The sequence below is a fragment of the Haemaphysalis longicornis genome, unplaced genomic scaffold (genome assembly GCF_048455015.1).
Source record: "Haemaphysalis longicornis isolate Haplotype H1 unplaced genomic scaffold, Haemaphysalis longicornis Haplotype H1 scaffold_7, whole genome shotgun sequence".
Classification (NCBI taxonomy): Eukaryota; Metazoa; Arthropoda; class Arachnida; order Ixodida; family Ixodidae; genus Haemaphysalis; species Haemaphysalis longicornis.
This window is the reverse complement of record NW_027526422.1, coordinates 118,053,532-118,059,531: the sequence shown is the minus strand read 5'-3', so window position 1 is coordinate 118,059,531 and position 6,000 is coordinate 118,053,532. Positions and strand designations below refer to the sequence as shown.

General features: G+C 42.2%; 1 long non-coding RNA gene across 1 annotated transcript in view; it reads left to right on the top strand.

Moving 5' to 3' along the window:
* The first annotated feature begins 1,690 nt into the window (after window positions 1–1,690).
* LOC144144957 (uncharacterized) overlaps window positions 1,691–6,000 on the top strand; it is a 51,540-nt gene continuing 47,230 nt past the window's right edge. Inside the window, exon 1 of the long non-coding RNA XR_013317383.1 lies at window positions 1,691–1,826. This is a non-coding gene — a long non-coding RNA (uncharacterized LOC144144957). The remainder of the gene's footprint in view (window positions 1,827–6,000) is intronic.

The following is a 6,000-nucleotide window of genomic DNA, read 5'->3' as shown; positions in this document are numbered from 1 at the left end:
TTACAACAACAACAACAACAACCTCACGATTTCTTCTTTTTTTTCCGCCCTAGGGGCACTTCATGACAACGTGGGCGTTGTTCCCTATGAACAACATGGTTTGTCGGGTGCATGTGGTAGTGTAGCGGCCTGGTTAGGATATTGTCTCGAATGGGAGGGGGAATCGGTTGCGCAGGTTTATTAGAGGTGGGGATGTGGATGTGTAATTAGATATGGGGATGTGGTTGTGTAGTCTCGCAGGAGAGGATGCACAGCTGGAGAATTGATTCGTTAAGTGGGCCTCGATAAGACCATTAGCGGTAGTGTGGGTAGCACGTTTTTCTAGTTTGGCAGTGGGAGGGCTGCGAGGTACCTCTAGGACAATTCGGTAGACTTTACGCAACAGGCGGTTTACTTCGTCAAGTTTTGCTCAGGTGGGATTTTGGTACAGGAGGAAGTAGGTTAGTCGACTTAGAATGAAAGCTTCCATAAAACGTAGGCGCTCTGTCTCCTTCAGGCATTGATGCCGGGGGGCGAGGCGTCGGAGAAGGTCAATGGTTTGGGTAATTCGGTGGTTTAGTTGAGTGCGGTATTAAAATGTCACAAGATTTTGTTGTATTGACACGTCTAGAACTTTTATCCGGGGAACGGAACCGTAGGACTTTTGCTCTCTTCGAGAGTTACAGGATGGTAGGAGAGCTGGGAACCTACCTCGAGGGAGGGGAATATTAGCAGATCCGAAGTGAGAAGCGGGCCAAGAATATCACGCACATTTTGGTCTCGGCATAGTTGCGACAAGACGCCCATAGAGTCCAATATAGTGTTATTGAGAACTAGATTTATAGTCGAAACGGACAGCGTATCAAGAATATAAAGGCTTTGCTAACGAAATACCCAGAAAGTACCCATTGAAAAGCAACCTTTTATACAAATAAGAATGATAGAGAGTGCTGTGAATGAAACGCTTCATCACTTGGCTGTTGAGCAAACGGCCTGTGTGTATTGTGCAGTGACAGGCACGGAATTCCTGGGACGTAAGTAGGAGGTTCGAGACTACGTTGTTGCTATCACAAGCTACGATGTGCGGAGCAGCTTTGTTTACTCAAGTGTTCAAGGCAAAGCGACGCAAGTTCTCCCTCAAGTGTTATCTTTCCTTTTGCGTAAAACGCACTTACACCTTAATGTTGTAGGTATATATTTATTTTTCTAAACTTTTGTAACAGCCCGTTGAAATTATAGATTAGGTTTAATTCTACCTTGATTAGCACCACATTCTTTCTAAAGAGTAAAGGTTTAATGCACAAAATAAAAACCGCTTGTGGTCTCATCCTGGCTGTATCATGCGTTCCTGCAGATTTCAATATTGCATAGGAATGTCGTGGCTGCACTGGCTCTGAACATTCGATTGACAGCTGAATGCAATATGCCATGGCGTGCGAGGGATTTGTTTCCGCTTGAGATATTCTGGCCATTCTAATCCTCTGTCGCCTAAGAGATAGCAAATTGATGGCCAATATAAAATCTGGTTTAAAGCTAAGGACAATAGTGTTTTTGAGAGAAGAACTAAAATATAATGCTGCTGCTGAAAAACCAAGAGGACGTGTAACCTTCTTTGAAATGTTTAATTTTTTTCTCTTTTAAAAAACAAATGGGACTATATAATATAAAACCAATCGTGGAAGTCTCTGCGATTGTTAAGCTTTAATATTCCCTGGTAAAAAGCGCTCTTAAAGTATCAAAAAACTATGTTCTCCCTCGGGCTATCATCTCTCTCTTGCTTACTCCTGGCGGCATCTGCCAGCTGCTACATTTGTAGCGATTTGACCAGAGAGTGTTCAGCTACTAAGGTAAGCACAACCACTGCGTTTGCTTAAACACTTGAAATATTACGCCGCGGTGGCTCAGTAGCTCCGGCGTTTTAGCGCTGAGACATATGACGCGGGTTGGATCTCGGCCGGCGTGGCACTTTTCACAATGGTGCGAAAAGCGAAAGCGCCCTTGTGTCGATATCTCGGCGCTTTTAAACACAGCCAGAGAGTCAAAATTAATCAGGGCCCTTCCACTACGGGGAAACACACAGCCCAAGTATAGCGTCCCTGCATTAAGACACATAGCTGTATCAATCAACACCTGGAAAAATACGTAAATATAAAAAACGTGTGATGGAATGGCGTGTTCATGGTTGTAGATACTTTCAGGAAAGCCACTCATAGTTATATGTTAGAGATGTGCTAATATTGTAGAACAGGCGCTAGCGCTGCGTGATACCTTTGTTCCTCTAGAAAGAGGTCCGAAATGGGGGGGTTCTCTTTTGCAGGTGTCATTTTTTTTTCCTGAAAAAAGATGTTGACTTCTGGGAATAAAGCCTAAAGTTAAATTTGTACCATGGTTGAACATGAAATTATTTGCTTTTGTTGTAGGATTAAGCTTCGTGTCGTACGTATCGTCACGCAATACTCGGTCCTTCTTTTGAGGTGATGCAGTCATTCACATCAGCAATTTTAGGTACTCGTTGCAGATATTCACTTGGTTTTATACGGAATGTAAGGAATATCGTATTCCCCTTTTGTGACGTGTCAAGGATTTCCACGTTGCGAGATCACACCGGAATAATAATTTCTTCGTTATTATTAATTAAGGCAATACAAAGCTACGACGCGTAAATATAAGTTTAGTCTATTCACTGCGACCTCTCCCAGCAGATCAAAAATTAATGCAAAGTTTTTTGCCATATTATTCAGAATGGCTGAACATTGGTCCTTTTGCCTTGCAAACGCGAGGCCCGAGGCAATACGCACAACAAGTCTTTAACGGCTCTCCACAAAGCGTCGGTTAAGGATCCAGCATTATCTGAGCGTCACTGATTTTCAGCCTGTGCCTTTACGCTGATTTTTACTACGATGCTTTCGCGCTATCTATGCGCTGCGCTGTACAACTACGTTTTCATCGTTTTGTCAACGCAAAGCTTTTCGAACGAGTATCCCCGCGCTGCTATTTTACGTTGCATACTGCATAAGCGGCTCAACAAGCACACCAACCCCCAAATGAATTCCGATGCGTTAAGTCACCCTAAAGAAATACACTTTGATGTTCATTGACGAAAAACAAATTTTGCTTGCGCGTGCAGGTTCTCATTTCTTTGAGAAAAGTGTGTAATAGCAACAAGATGAGTAAAGTGGAATGTTTCCCTTCTACCCCAAAACTGATGGCTGTGCAATATTTAGATAAAATTTGTAATTTTTGTAATTTTTGAAATTTTCAGTATTGGCAGAAAACATGGCATCTTGTGATCTGATCTGCCCTACAGGATTTAGCCTCTTGATAAGACCCGAACACGTCAGATCAACTAAAATATATCATTTAAACTGTCACTCAATTAAAAATACGGGTGGGGACATTGATGCGTTCTTTATCAGTTTTGACCGTGAGTTCGATATAATCATGTTGTCGGAGACATCGTACGATATTAACTCAATGCCTTGGTGCCCACCTAACTATTAATGTTTCATGGCATCACGGACCAGTTGTCGAGGTGGGAGAATTTTACTTCTTCTTCAGCGGAGTGTCTTGGGGGATCGAATTGATCAATTTTGCTGCATAACTGATGATTTAGAGGTGTTAACAGTACTTTTAACCTGAATAGTAAATTCCATTTTCTACCGGCCACCAAATGACAGCGTGGTAACTTTCTGTTGCTTCCTTGAAAAACTGTTTGGTTATTTATTAAATAATAATTACAAACACATTTTTGGAGGTGATTTTAATATCCACATGTGCGCAACCACTTCTGTCACAACGAGTTTCAATCTCTTATTGAGCACGCACTGCCTTTCTAATGTTATTTTGATTACAACGTGGATAACGAGTGTTACATCGACGTGCATTGAATTATTTTTTGCTAACTTTGATCCTGCTTATATTAAAAGCGGAGAGTTTGCTGCGGTATAAGTGGCCACATGCCTATATTTCTTTGTCTAAATCGGAAAATTGATCATCTATACAGAGCTACCGGACAGGTCAATGTAATACGAAAAACCGATTTGAAAATTTTCGTAATCAGTTATGTAAACTGGACTGGAGCGAAGTGTGCTTCGCTATAGATAGTAGCACAGCCTTCGAGTCATTCTTCGAGACTTTTGAAAGAGCCCTTGACAAGCACTTTCCTTTGCCTACCCCTCAGGCTCATCGACGTAATATACGAAAGCCGTGGATCATTAGGAAATTACTTGGTACTATCAAAACCAAGTACAAATTACATAGAAAATTTCTGAATTCGCGTGATCCGGCTAATTTTAAAGCATTTCAGTTTTTTCCTAAGCAACTTACAAAAAATATGCGCTACGACAGAACAAACTATTATAATGTCTCGTTTTACTCCCCCATGAATGATAAGAAGAAATTTGGAATAAAAATTACTCGCTTTTGAATCGTAAACGTTAAGTACCATATATTGTGCAAATCGTAACTATGGACTTGAAATTGCCGGATAATTAGTGCCTGACACTTTCATCGATCATTTCACAAGCATAGGCAGCTTTAACTGCGGTCTCAATGCTTGCCGCTTTATCACGAGCAACTCTGTGGGGGCCATCTTTCTGTATCTTACTGCTGAGTCAGAGGTAATTCGTATATTCCAGGAGATAAACAATATTACTACCTGTTATGCCGACGCCTTGCAAAATAAACCAGCCAAGTTTGGTATAATTGTTATTTCCTATCCATTCCTGCCTTTCCTGCATAAATTCAAGTGGCGAAGGTTCTTGCATTGTTAAAAGAAGGAAATAGAGCATCGGTATCTAACTACAGGCCAATTTTTATACTTAGTATCTTTCCTAAATCTTTGAAAAAAATGATCTTCAATCGCACATTTTAGTTTCTTGAAAAGAACTCGATGTAGTCAAATTGCCAGTATGCTTTCAGAATCAAAGGTCGACACATCTGGCGTTACTTGAACAAAAACAATTCATTCTGAAAAACATTGAAAAGCGACAACTTAGTTCAGGACTTCGAATTGACTACAGCAAAGCTTTCGATAGTGTAAATCAGAAAGTAGTGCTCGAAAAAAGGTATTGCTATGGTATCTGTGGTATAGCTCTAGAACGTATAGCATCGTATTTAGGTCACAGAAGCCAGTTTGTTCAGGTAAATAATATCCGCTCTAAAATTAGACAACTACACTTAGGCGTGACACAAGGCAGTAATTTAGGGCCCCTTCTTTTCAACATCTACAATAATGACATCGTGAACGTTGACACTGATACAAAATGCATAATTTACGCTTACCCCGCACTCTCCTTGTTTCATCTTGCGATGTCACACAGTTGCTACAAACCGCAAATGAAGTGCTTGAAAAAATACACAGGTTGTCAGCGGGAAAAGGCTTAAAAGTGAACGCGTATAAAACAATAAGATTTTTTTTTCAATTAAGAAACATAAATATCTTTTTACTGGCTGATATGTTAAAACAGTGAAAATCAACTGGTCATGTCTGCAAGAACGCTAGGTGTTTCTGTCGACCAAGACGTGTCTTGGAATACACACATCTTTTCGAGCAGGCACCTTTCGCGCATAGTTCGGATGGCATCAGTTGATGATTATGCGACGGGTGGCGTGTGTGGAACCGATAGCTCGTGCGCCACAGCAACACCGTGCTGCCCAAGCGCGGCACGTGGCGGCCAGGTCCACTTGATGATCATGCCAGCGGTGGCCGTGTGTGAAACCGATGGATCGTGCGTCGTAGCAACACCGGCGTGCGCCTGTGGAACGACACCCCACGCGTCCAGCATCTTCACCGACCACCCTTCCGCACGTAGCGGCCCGGTGCAAATGATGATTATGCGAGGGGTGGCCGGCTGTGAAAGCGATGGCTCGTGCGTGGCAGCAACGCCGGCGTGCGCCTGTTGAACCAGCTTCGCTCTTGGGCGATTGGTGACGCTGCGCCAGAGCCTCTTGATAAGTATGCATGTGTTACATAATGCGTATATCATGTGTGTGTCATTGAAGCAGCAGTAAGCATGATAA